General features: G+C 38.6%; 1 long non-coding RNA gene and 1 other non-coding gene across 2 annotated transcripts; both read right to left on the reverse strand.

Moving 5' to 3' along the window:
• Positions 1-152: 152 nt before the first annotated feature.
• Positions 153-224, reverse strand: trnaq-cug (transfer RNA glutamine (anticodon CUG)). The gene has a single exon. It is a non-coding gene; the product is annotated as a tRNA-Gln (tRNA).
• Positions 225-1,670: 1,446 nt separating this feature from the next.
• LOC144078130 (uncharacterized) lies at positions 1,671-3,579 on the reverse strand. Its single transcript, XR_013301182.1, has 6 exons — positions 3,498-3,579; positions 3,223-3,311; positions 2,502-2,570; positions 2,329-2,412; positions 1,910-1,984; positions 1,671-1,767 (listed from the first exon to the last, which is right to left on the reverse strand). It is a non-coding gene; the product is annotated as an uncharacterized LOC144078130 (long non-coding RNA).
• Between the last annotated feature and the right edge of the window lie 10,726 nt (positions 3,580-14,305).

The raw sequence follows: 14,305 nt of genomic DNA on the forward strand, positions 1-14,305 counted from the left end.
ATGGGAATATTACCTAAACACCCATTTGTTATCGGAATGTGGTGCTACTTTTATTTATTGTACAATACATAAAAGATTGTAAAAACGAATTAAACATCAATGCCATTAAAATGTCTCTCAAGAAATAAAGGGCAAAAATTACGAGCCTGAGCAGGTTCCACCGAGATTTGAACTCGGATCGCTGGATTCAGAGTCCAGAGTGCTAACCATTACACCATGGAACCTTGGCTACGTCACGGTGCTTTAGTTGACTATTTATAGTTTTTCTGTTTGACTCAACCTGAAACGCTGGTGTCAAAAACGAGAGTGGATCTGTGTGATTTGATCCACAGATGTTTTGTCAAAACAAAAGAAAACATGTGTTTTTATTTTAGTATTGAAAGCTGTTTTTAACAAATGTCTAGGGACGGAATCGACAATCGGACTTAGTTTTTCCTCTATCCCATTAAGTTATTAAGTTAGAAGGAATGAATGAATGTACTATAGCATCCCTCTGAGTTTAAAGGTGCATTACAGTTTCATTGTAGTATACACATGCTGTTTTATAGCATCAGGACCACAAAAATCACGACTTTTATACGTCATCTCCAAAACATGGACATTGAGTTGGGAGGACAAACCACCTAAAAGAAACCATCATGTTGCCCGATTTCTCTCCATTATTGAGTCGTGTAGTCGTGTGTCTTTTTAATTTAATCAAACAAAGCCGATACATCAACGCACAGTTTGCTGGGTAAAGGCTCACTCAAAAATGACATTCAGAGGTACGACTTAGTTCCTGGTGTTGTATGTAATGGTAGTTTTCACTGCGAGTGCTAAACACACGTTTCTAATTGGTAATTCTGATTGTTCTGTTTTCATAAAAAAATCATTTATACAAAAATTGTTAAGCCAACTTCCTCCCAGCTGTTAACGTCACTATGTTTAATCGCCTTGTCTGGAAAAGCCTGGAGCAGTCACTAACTTATTTTTATTCATTGTATTGATCGTTTATTAAATTTCTTGTAAGATTTCTCATGCCTGTAATAATTGTTTGGTAACTCCCAAATAGCTTGGTTTAATCAAATTTTCTCTGTTTAGCATCAAGATGCAGCTCTTCCTGTGTGCCCAGAACAATCACACAATTGAGGTTACAGGAAAGAAGACTGGGCCAGATCAAGGTAAAACGAGTTCAAAAAAACAAAAACAAAAAAACACAAGCCTGTCTCTATATATAATAACTTGCTTTTTTTTGCAGCATCAGGCCCGTGTCCAGACTCTGGAGTGTCTCCAAGAGATCTTCCTTGCAAGTTGCCTGCTTGAAGATGTGGGGAATATCTAAATTCTGCACTTAGAAGGCTGGTAGGCTAATGTATTTGTTTATTGTAGAATATCTAAGTATTCATCCAAATAAAATAATTTGAAAACATTATTATAATCTTGTGTAACTCAATGTAATATAAGGAAATATATTCCTAAGTCTTTTCTTTTAAATATTTAGTCTATTTTATGTACACAGGTGGAGAAAAGACCAATCGATACATCAATGTGATGACAACTCCCAAGTGTGCTATAGTTAGTGTTTTCCTGTTAATAAAAGTTTCTAACTTCTCATGTTACTTGCATTCTTTTGCTAGGCAAATGAAGTAGACATGTATACAATTCAAGAACCTTTATTTTTCCACAAAAATTCTGGGTTTTGAGATATTAATTATCTTAATTAAAAATGGAGCAGTGCGATCTTCCATCGGAAAATGGACGAAAAATCCTCTTCTTAGCGTTGAAATTCTGGAAGAAAAAAAGTCATGGGACCCATACATCAAGTCCAACATTAAAAAAAAAAAGAAACTGGGGACTAATTAAGTTAAAAAAAGACCAAAAAATAGCTACTAATTTAGGTATTTCCTATGAATATCAAAAAGATACTTACCAAGAAGGCCCTTCCCATAACAACACTCAAGTGTCAATCAACTCTCCTTTGCTCAGTCAGCAGGCCTTCATCCCACTGCAAAGGAGGGAGGGGGTGTGGGGGGATGGAATTATTAGACATACCCCTCTGATGACTTTGAAGCTCAGTGGCTTGGTTTTTCTTTTTGTCTGAGGCGGAGAGACCCAAAAATAATCCATGTCTATATAACAAGGATCTCCAACTGCAGTCCTCGAGGGTCCCTAACCAGTCTATTTTCCATGTCTTCCAACACACCAAAATCAAATGATCATGATCAAGCTCCTGGACAGCTTGCTGATGAGTTGATCATTTGATTCAGATGTGGTGGGAGATATGGAAAACATACTGTACAGGGGCCCCCGAGGACCGGAGTTGGAGACCCCTGGTCTATAACAAAGTACCAGTGAGGGGATGTTGGTGTCAAAGACTGTGTCGTTCACAGTGTGACCCTTTCTTTAGCATTGATTTCGTAACTTGGGTGGACCCTGAAGCGACACAAGATACAAAATGAGTAGGTTTAGTACACATGACATGAAAATAAGAAATAAAATAACCTAAAACACTTGGGTCTTACCTCATCCACAACTTCTGCCTTGCCTTTTTTGGTCTCCATCGATTTTGACAGCATCCACCGTCTCCGTGGCTTTAAACATCCATAAAACACCACAGCGTGATTATGTAACTGCTCATTTAACCATTTGGATGCACAAATGACCCACATTCGTTTCCCATGTTATTTCATCCAGGATGAGTTTTTCAGTCAACCATTTCAAATCCATTCTTTTTTTTTAATAAATATCCCAAAAAGTCATCATTGCTTCCATTTTTCTCTTCTTACACTGAGGAAAAAAAGGTTATTTTACCATATGTTTAAACCCAAGTCAAAAATGACCCCTGCGCTATTGTTCAATGAATGTCTCGCTTGGGTTTTGTCAAAACCACATTTAAAACTAAAAATGAAAAGTTTCAAGCGCTGAGGTATTCCTTTAAGAAAGTGAAGGGAAAAAAAGCCCAGGGTAAAAGGTATGCTATGGGGTTAGGGTTAGGGTTAGGGTTAGGTAAGTGTACTGTTTATTCCTTACACCTCCACTAGATGGCATTTGTCTGGGTGTGAGTTATCCACACAGGTTCTTGCTATTAAAAATCAACACCAAGCCAGTTAGTGTTTTCATTCAAAATTGTAATGTATCATAATGGAAAAACAAGCTAATTTAGCAAAGCTGTGAATACTGAACACTGATATTTAATTATTACACGGATCGAGAAAACAGAAACAATTAAAAAAAAACACTCACTTAGCTGACAAACAGCTCGTTATGGCGTTGACAAGCTTCTCCTTTTTGGCAGTTTTGGCCACATTCTTCATGTTTCCCAGCAATCTGTGCTGAAACACACAATGGAATGATTTCGTATTAAACATAAAGAGTTAGCGGTACGCAATGTAGCCAATTTGTTTGCAAACATTTTCTCCAACCACATGGGGCTTCATCACGCCAACGAAGCTATCTCCCGTCAAAAAGCACTCTTAAAATGAGAACCGGGGCTTCAAAATCCCCAAATGACAACGTACGGAATGCGCTACAGCAGGTCTTTCTATGGAAAATCGTCACTCCTGAGCTGCTCTGCAGTCCACTGCCGTACTGGCTCCTGGCTCATCCGCCATTTTAAACAATGGTGGCGGCCATTTGAACTCTGACCTCGGTCATGCGTATTAAAAACAGACACCAAAAAAATCCCAATAACGTATATTAGACTAATATACGTTATTATGAAAACAATGTAGTATTTATGGTGTCTATTCTTTTGTGCATTTCACATCTACATCTGAATCAATCCAACCCTCAATAACTATTTTCTGATTATAAAACCTTTACTGCAGCTACAGCTGCGACACACACAAAAAGCATCAATAATAACCTCATACAATTGAAATATTATTTAGTAATACGTATATCTGCTTGTGCAGCTCGATACAGATACAGTTTGGTAGCTCTGGCTCGTCCACTCTATCACGAGCCAATCATAGTTTGTGAAAGCGATGACGTATCCCTGCAGGAAGGCGTTGGTGTCGCCAACTCGAAATTTGATTGGTTAAAGCAACAGTTTTATCTACGCTTATTGTATGCTGCAAAGCCTGCAGAACTGACCCTGAAGGCCTCCATGTAATTTCTGACCCTCGTAACAAATAATGGCTTAAATGTGACTGGTTAAATGCTTAAATATGAAAAGACATCTGGAAGTGGCAGCCCAGTGGAGCAAGTGGTTAGCGCGTCGGCCTCACAGCTCTGGGTTCCTGGATTCAAATCCAGGTCACGTCCACCTGTGTGGAGTTTGCATGTTCCCCCTGAGCCTTTAAACTTTATAGTGTGGTTTACCTGAACCTACATGGTGACATACATTTTTGTAATATTCATGCAATTAAAACAAATGACTGTACTTAACATGTCAATCTCAAAGGGTAATTGACATAACCTTTTTCAAATTCTATCTGTTTGAAATATGTAATTGTTTTAATTGACGGCCACACCTCCGGATGACATGTGAATGTTACTGTTATCGTTAAATCTTTTGCTGTTCTTAATGAGTCGGCATACATATAATAAATGAGTACTCATGAGTATCATATTACTTTTCAGAGCTTAAGGAACGGTTGCCAATAGCTTTGTTCTTTCTCTGTAATGTGATAATCATGACTGCTCAAAGCACTCGAATATTTGCAGTCTGGTTGAATCAGACTGTGAGGATACCAAAAAAAGATAGTTGATGACATGTACATTGAAAAAAAAACTAACCCAGAGTGTGGTTTTATACAAGATTATCATAGTCGTGTAAATGTGCGGACGTTTTAAAATTTTGAGAACCAGTGTTGGAAAAAATGGAACACTCAAAACCACATACCTGTCAACCTCTGCCGATAACTGCCCTTATAAATGATTATTGATTCCCCTTACAACCCCCCAAAAAACCTTACAAACACCGTACGACTCGTACGGTGTTTGTAAGGTTTTTTGGGGGTTTGTAAGGGGAATCATAATCATTTATAAGGGCAGTTATCGGCAGAGGTTGACAGATATGTTTAACTAATTTTAAAAAATCACTTAGAAACTACAAACTGAACTAGTTCATTTTATCTGTGAACTGAGCTTTGAACTAGTTTGTGTAGAAAACTTTCTCAACACTATCTGTGAAGTAGTCTTCACACCACTACTCCACATATGACAGCCTTTCCACAAAAAGGTCACAGAACGTTACCACAGAGGGAATGCATTTACCACATCTACATTCTTTTTACAGTTATTTCATTGTACAGATGCCACAGGATTGTTGCTCCCAGAAGAACAAGATGAAAGCTTATTCTCATCTCATTTTCTGAACCGCTTTATCCTCACTAAGGTCACGGAGTGTGCCTGAGCCTATCCCAGCTGACTTCAGGCCAGAGGCAGGGGACACCCTGAATTGGTAGTCAGCCAATCGCAGGGCACAAGGAGACGAACAACCATTCACTCTCGCACTCATAGCTAGGGGCAATTTAGAGTTTCCAATCAGCCTACCATGCATATCTTTGGAATGTAGGAGGAAACCAGAGTATCCAGAAAAAACCCCCACAAAGGCCCAGGGAGAACATGCAAACTCCACACAGATGGACCGATCTGGATTTGAACCTAGGTCCCCCACTGTGAGGCCAACGCGTTAACCACTCATCCACAGGGCCGCCAAAAGCTTATTTATTGCTGTTAATTTTTTTTTGCTTTTAAACTCCAAATCAAAAATTATTTGAAAAATGCAGGGCTCAATTTGGGCCAGATCCTGATGGAATAAGATCCGGTACTTCATGATTTTTGCCTCACTATGATCCAAGTTATTTGGGTCAACCAGTCAGCTTATTGACCAGCTCTGTCGTAATCGAATTGGAAACTTAGCCACAGTTGTGGAGTATTACGTTCAACGGCACTTGTTATTGACTGTGACTACTGGCCCGTGCTGGTGTATTATGTAACATGTGCGCTGCCGTTATAAGAATAGACATGAGGGGGGTATGACCGATGCTTAAGAGAGAAGTCAGAACGGCAGCGATGTTAAGTGGACTTGCTTGCTGCGTTGCATTGCATGGTGTTCTTTGCGCTTTTTGTTGCAGCATGTTAATATAGCGAGTGGAATAAACATTATCTTCATGAGGGTTATTACAATAAAATATGCTGTTCTATTCTGTACTGTGTTGTGGTCCTTCACCACTAGGCAGTTCAGCCCGTTTCAAATTCAAACTTCTACAGTTCTCTCCAAAAGGGAAAAGTCAAATCAAGTTGAAAAGTCCTAAAGCACTTTAAGCTGGATGCAGCTGTAATAATGCTACAAATACAGTACATACTCATAACATTGTAAAAAAATGTTTTAAAAAAATTACAAATGAGAGGAATCTGCGTAATCTGCCACAAAGTGGCTTTTTTCAGTTTTTCACTTCTCTGGTAGCTTCAGTGTATTTGAGAACAGTCAGGTCCAGAATCTGGATAGTGCCGGGTTCTTATTTTATCTGGTTTACCAGAATATACTGTATTTGGAAAGAAACATTGGGAATTTTTACCCAAAAATGGCATAGGTCGTTATTTTTATTAGAGCAGTAAACAGTAGGGCAGAGTGCATGGCATTTCTCTAATTAGAAGTGTGTGCATTTACTGGAATGAAAACCCTTAATGTCGCATTTTCAACTGGTTAAAGTATGAATGGCTAAATAGGGAAATACAGATATTTAAGTGTACTAGTGTAGGACATATACATTATATTTTTGAATATATATGAAATGAATAAATCCATTCTTCTTCAACCAATAGAGGTATATAAGGGGAAGCCACTGTTGGCTCATTGGAGGTTTGGCTATTTTTTGTTTTTCACTCAATGATTTGTGAGTACAGAAAAATTCAAAGTCAAGCTGGGTCACTACCATTTAAAGTATCTCCTGTAAGTTTTTTGACAAGTTTGGCACTTGAAAAGGAAACATCTTTTAACATGAGTCATTAAAACAACTGGATTTTTAACTAATGACTAAATGGAGTACAGTGTTTTTTTCATTTACAATATATTTAAAAAGACAAAACAAGAGGAAGAAGATAATATAGTACTTATGGGATGATGATATTATGTGCAGCGCTATAATCTAGTGTTTCAGTGTTGAATTATTTGCGCAAGTTGGAGTTTGCGTGGGTTTTCTCCGGGTACTTGTTTCCCTCCCAAAGACACTAAACTGCCTCTAGGAATGAGTGTGAGCGGGAATGGTTGTCCGTCTCCTTGTGCCCTGCAATTGGCTGGCCACCAATTTAGGGGGACCCTGTCACAGTTAGCGAGGATAGGCTCTAGCACCTTTGCGAGGATAAGCGGTAGAGATAATGAATGAGTGAATGATATTGTGGCACGTTCTTTCACTTTAAGAAATGAGCGGTGACATATCTCATGGTCGAACGCAGCACTGATAAAGTGACAGTTGATAGAGAATATTATGAAACACAAGTCACTGCAAGGACAAGGGTGAAAGGAAAACAGTCTAAAGCCTTAACTTGTAAATTTATTAGCAGCATTATCCTAAGTAGTTTAAATAATGGCAGCCTGGTGGACGAGAGATTGGCTCGTCAGCCTCACAGTTCTGGGGTCGAGGTTTCGATCCCAGGCTTGTCCTGACTGTGTGGAGTTTGCATGTTCTCCTAGGGCTTGTGTGGGTTTTCTCCGGGTACTCTGGTTTTCCCTCCCACATCCCAAAGACATGCATGGTAGGCTGGTGGAATACTCTAAATTGTGATAATGTGACAGTTGATAGAGAATATTATGAAACACAACTGCAAGGACGACACATTTGTTTAGTCGGACAATATACAGGGAGTGTAATATTCCCAAACATGTCCCATGAGCACCCCACATAAACATGGTTATCATTGTCTCATATCTACAGTAGGTATTGTATTGCAGTATCTCTTTATTCAAGTCAATGGACACAAAACATTCAGCGAAGGCTGGTTGAACACTCTAAATTGCCCCTAAGTATGAATGTGAGTGTGAATGGTTGTCCATCTCCTTGTGCCCTGCAATTGGTTGGCCCACCAATTCAAAGTAATATTCAAAACAACTCCTCCACCCATGTTCTGGATCAAATTCAAAGGAGAATAGCCAGAGATTTGAGGTTAAGTAAATAAAAGTGAATACAGTGTTTCAACTTCAAGCATCTCAACATTTCTTTGTCAGCAATAGCCAAAGACCAAAACAAAGTTAGAGTAGACTAGACATAAATAACACTCTTAGGGGTTCATTGTTTCCCATGACCTCAAGATGGAAACTGCTCAATAAAAAAAACAAAAAAAACAAAAAACAAGAGCTGGGACTTGATGTATTTTTAGTCATTTGTTTTTTATTTATTTTGGTAGCGCAAAGTCGGGGCCTTCAAGGCCTGTTTTGATGTCTTAAACACTGTTAGAAGCACTGTCGCACATTTACATCTCTTATAACTGTCCAAGGTGCTTTATTATCTGGGTGTCGTCTTTCGGAAAATGTCACATCTCTTGTGACATGATGAATTAATAGGACATCTGGGTCACAATTCCTAGGTTGGAGAGTTAAATCCAAGCCTTCCTGGTTAAATTCGACATGTTCCCCCATGTTTGTGTGTTTTCTCCAGGAACTCCGACTTCCTCCAACATTCTGTGTCCTCACTTAGCATAAGTTCATCTGAGGGCTACAAACATTAATGAGGGCAAGCAATTCTTTATTCATGTTTGGATGCCCCAGTTATGTTTCTATTGGGATAATACTTTTCCAACAAAGTAATCTTGTCCTTTCAACTGACCCTATGAAAGTTACATTGCCTATAAAACAAGGGTGTCAGACTCGGGTTGGTTCGCGGGCCGCTTTAACGTCAACTTGATTTCACGTGGGCCGGACCATTTTAGATATATTTAGATTTTTTTAAATAAATGGATTAAAAGAACTGGATTAAAAGCCCTGAATATTCAGTTTTTATAGATCTAAAACAATGTTTATTTTAGCTTTTTTTTATATATTTTTAGATTTTACAAAATGATTTTTGAACTAAAAACACAGAATGATTAAAAATATACAATTATTGATTTAAAAGGGGGAAAATCAGGAAATTTGATATACATCTATACTCTTCATTTTAATTTGATCCTAAAACAGAAAGTCGGCACTCATGATTTACTTTACCGGGCCACACAAAATGATGCAGTGGGCCAGATTTGGCCCCCGGGCCGCCACTTTGACACATGTGCTATAAGGAATTCCATCAAGTAGCTTACTAAATAGAGGATAAGATAGCCTCCTTGTTTGTGGTGCCAGTCTGTGAAAGGCAATATGTAAGTGAAGTTGCTTTGCTTTAAAAATAAAATGTAAAACCATTGCCGATCATAATGCAACCTGACTTTGACCTACTTGACGATTTGGCTTCAATGGATGTGTCAGAGGTTGCTTGAAAACTGTCTCATTAACGCATTTCTAAACCTGACTTTGGTGGGTAAAGAAACACTTGGCATTGGATTGGATTGGATTGGATTGGATTGGATAACTTTATTCATCCCATATTCGGGAAATTTCGTTGTCACAGTAGCAAGAGGGTGAGGATGCAGAAATAGGAAAGGCATTTTAGACATAGACATAAAACAGAACCTGAGTTTTAGTAGTTTTCTTACAAGAGGTGTTTCAAGGAACACATTTAGCCATGATGAAACAAACCCACATAATTAGAAGGTGTTAACAATGCCAGTCGCACCCTGACCATGCTGACAATAATAATAGTTGCTGTGACCTTATGCTAGCTATTTAATTGCGCAACAAGCGAAATGCAATAAGCATGGACACATGGACAGCATATGTGACCCAGGGTGAAGGTTAAGGAATACATTTCAAGGGCTACATGGCAGCAGTTCTTCCATTTGAGGACACAAATGCCCGACCTCTCAAATGAGAAAATGTGTACTGCACCGTCAAGGTCATTTCCACACAAAAATGTAAGCACCAGCGCACAGGGTGAAAGAAAAACAGTCTAAAGCCTGAACTTGCATATTCATTAGCAGCATTATCCTAAGTAGTTTAAGTAATGGCAGCCTGGTGGACGAGAATGGCTCGTCGGTCTCACAGTTCTGGGGTCGAGGTTTCGATCCCAGGCTGGTCCTCACTGTGTGGAGTTTGCATGTTCTCCTGGGGCATGTGTGGGTTTTCTCCGGGTACTCTGATTTTCCCTCCCACATTCCAAAGACATGCATGGTAGGCTGGTTGAATACTCTAAATTGCCCCTAGTTATGAGAGTAAGTGTGAATGGTTTTCCGTCTCCTTGTGCCCTGTGATTGGCTGGCCACCGAATCAAGGTGTTCCCCACCTGGTGCCCATAGTTAACTGGGATATGCTCCAGCACCCCCGTGACCCTTGCGAGGATACGCCGTTTGGAAAACAAACAAATGAGTGTAAATAATAGCATGCATGTTTGGTTAATTTAACTTTTAAACGCTCCATAGGTGAGAATGATTGTCTACATGTACAAATCATGAGGAGACACCTTTCCTGGGTGTACTCTGAAAATATATGAGTGGGGTGTATGAGGAAAATACTTCTATTTACAAGCCCCAAAAATAAACTCAAAAGTTCCCTTATTCTCCACCTCCTTTATTCATTAAATGTATTTGTTTGTTCTTGCTGAGGGGAAATGGAAAGTCAGTCTAAACATTCCAAAAGGTGGGACTGAAATCCAGGAATGAAACAATCAAATCCCTGACTTCATACGGCACCTCCAAAAATAATTTCCTCCTTAACTACAATTTGACCCCAATTGTCTCAGATATGTTCACATTCTAAACTGTATTGTTTTGTCTGTAAAGTCAGCTAATTCAGTACATTTGAATTCTTTTGTTTTAAATCTCCCTTTCTCATATTCACTGCTTTTTCATTTATCTTTGACTTTTGACTATTTGTTATACTAATCCCTGACAACCTTTCTTCCTGAATGTATTGTAATTTGGGTCACTTTAACTGAACTAACTGTGGCAGAAAGGCAGTTGCACACTCCCTGAGCAAACAAAATTTCACCCACATTGACACATTTGAAAAATGTTTACACTTTAAGAGATCAAATACGCATTTTGGGGGCATGTGGAGAGCTTGAGTCATTTGGAATACACTCCAGGCTCCTAACAAAGCACCACAATCCTAAATTACAAATTTGGGATAATCCACACACAATACATGGAAACTATATGCATATATATATATATATATATATATATATATATATATATATATATATATATATATATATATATATATAATTTATTTCCCAACACTTTTATCTTAGCTCACTAGCGGTTTCTTTATTTTACCTCAGTTTGGTGGAGAGCCATATGCACCTATCCAAAGTGCCACATATGGCTCCCGAGCCACATGTTCCCCACCCCTACTTTATAGAGTATGTATGATATATTTAATAAAACGTGCATCATTCTAAATCGTTGGCGTGCTCAATTTTGCGTCTGAAACAAAACCGAGATACGTTGTATTATATATTATATTTTAATAGAATATTCAAGGATTGAGGAGTGAGCCAAACGTTCCATAACTTCCTACTCCAATCGTAATCAAGTATTCCTGAAATAAAGAAAGCATCCAGGTCGGTATTCTATCTAAACAATTTATTACGCGCAAGAGACGTGGATTGGTCACCATTTAAATCAGATCATTTCTTTACCATTCGTATTTGACCATCTGACGTCTTGGGGACACGTGACGTAAATGCCTCTGAACAACAATTCCACCGCGACGCGTTCTGGTTGAGAAATGACGGTAAAAGGAAAAATACTTTCCACCCATGTCAATTAAAGCTTTTTGACAAAGCATAATCGTCATCGGTCGTATTTGAAAATCGAGGCAACCAAATTATATGGATATCTAGTGACACCCAACTAGGTAACAAAACTAGATCACCTATAGTTAATTGTCTGCTTCACTAGTACGTCAACACGCCTTTCCAACAACAAATGGTGGCTGTAGTTGGCAACAATTTTACACATTAAGGAATATAATCAGAAATGTGAGTACATCTGACTACTTATCGCAACAAAAAGTATATGCCTCATTATTTGATGGTTACCCATGCTCCTCAGCTTGAGTTAAACTTGACAACGAAATTTCCCGAATACGGGATGAATAAAGTTATCCAATCCAATCTAATCCAATCCAATTTATTTAATAAAGGGCAGCACATATTAATGAACATTCATATTCATGTTAGTGAACATATATATGTAAATATGTAAGATTGTAGCCGTGGGCCAATTTCCATCTTTAGTCCCTTGTGCAGTTTGTGATCCGACTTAATTTTATTCTTCACCATTCATTCATTGAATCATTTATTGATTCATTCATTTATTCATTCATTGATTCATTCATTTAATCATTTATTGATTCATTGATTCATTATTCATTCATTGATTCATTCATTGATTCAATCATTGATTCATTCATTGATTTATTCATTCATTGATTCATTCATTGATTCAATCATTGATTCATTCATTGATTTATTCATTCATTGATTCATTCATTTAATCATTCATTCATACATTGATTAATTTGGTCATCTTGCATACCGGGCATCCTCATAAGGGTTTGATGAAGCCTATCCCAGCTGATTTCGGGTGAAAGGCTGACTACACCCTTGGGGTGAGCAATTTATCCCCAAAAGGGCTGTGTGCGGGTTTGCATTCCAACCCATAAAGAGGACATCTTTTTACCAATCTGGTGTCCTACAAGTGCAATCGTGGGATTGCAGGCAGGTGCTTGTTTTCTGCAGAAATCTCATTGGTTAAACTGTCTGTGCTGGATCGGTTAGAACAAAAACCTGCACCCACAGCGGCCCTCGAAGGGCTGGTTTGCCCACCCCTGCCCTAGACTGGTCGCCAGTCACCCTTAGGTCACAGAGATAGATGACCATTCGCAAATGAATGAATAGCTGATGATTGGTTGGTGATTGTTGCACCTCATTCATTCATTTTCTGAACCGCTTTATCACAAGGATCGTGGGGGTGCTGGAGCCTATCCCAACTGACTTTCGGGCACCAGCCGATCGTAGTTGTTGCACCTCATAAACATCATTTCAATAACAGCGTCAATAGAAATAAAATGTTATTTCACCAATTCTCATCCAACTGTAAGGCCCAAAGTATTTCCACCAAGTTGGAATCACATAATTTGTCTGTAGTGTTCATTTAAAACGGGGGTGGCGAACAAGTTACACACAAAGAGCCAAAATTTGAAAGAGTCAAAGACCCACAAATTGCGCCAGAAGCAGCATAAAAAAATCCAATCTGCCAAATTATTTAAAAAAAATATAATTTATTACTCGTTTTTCATGGCCCCTGATTAATTTTTGTGTTTTAAGAGAATAAAAAATAAGAGAAACATGAAACGATACAAAGAGCCACAGTATGTATATACAAAATTTGATGAGAAGCAAAGAGCCACATTCATTTTGGCCGGGAGCCGCATGCAGCTCAAGAGCCACATGTTTGCCACCCCTGATTTAAAAACTTTCAAAATGTGTTTAGACACTTAAGATTAAGTTAGCTTTTTATACTTAGTGGAATGAATTGAATTGAATTGAATACTTTTATTGTCATACTAGTATAATGAGATTTACAGTAGTAAAGTAGTAAATAAGTAGTGAACATAATAATGGAATAATAATGGCAACATAACATTGAGTGCTATAATGACTTAAAAAGGCAAAAGGCAAAGGATTTGAACGTGTAATAGGAGATATTTGCTTGCGAGAGTTTCTTTCGTTCGCGAACACTTTCCTATGCTGCTGCTGGAAGGGGTCTTCCCATGTGATTTACTCAACACTTCATGCACTAAACCATATGGGGAGGAACAAGGAGAGCTTTGTGGTAGTCTTGACCAAGGAGGCACCCACACTTACACAGTACGCACCAATCAAACTGAAAAAGGGGCAACCGAGTTGGCAGTCTGGAAGAGATGTTTTCTCCAAAATACAGTTGGGGTGACAAACTCTAGCTATTCGCTCAATGTGAAACAACATGTAGGTGAGAATTGCTTATTACTAATATGATTTAGTAAAAGATACTTTTAATTATTAGCACCCCTCAAATAAAAAGATATTTCAAACAAATTTTGGTAGGTGGGTGGGCAGCAAGAGAGTATGAGGTTAATACAATGATCATAATGTGCGCCAGTGTTATTCCATCAAGCAAAGCCATCTCCAATCCCCATATGGATGCGGTTAAACGTGGGCGGGGTTTAGCTATGCATGGTGGGCGGAGCTAATTGGCTGTAGTTTGGCGTTTCTGCCCAGTCACCAATCAGCTGTTGGACGGTCCT

Source organism: Stigmatopora argus, chromosome 7 (assembly GCF_051989625.1).
Source record: "Stigmatopora argus isolate UIUO_Sarg chromosome 7, RoL_Sarg_1.0, whole genome shotgun sequence".
Lineage (NCBI taxonomy): Eukaryota > Metazoa > Chordata > Actinopteri > Syngnathiformes > Syngnathidae > Stigmatopora > Stigmatopora argus.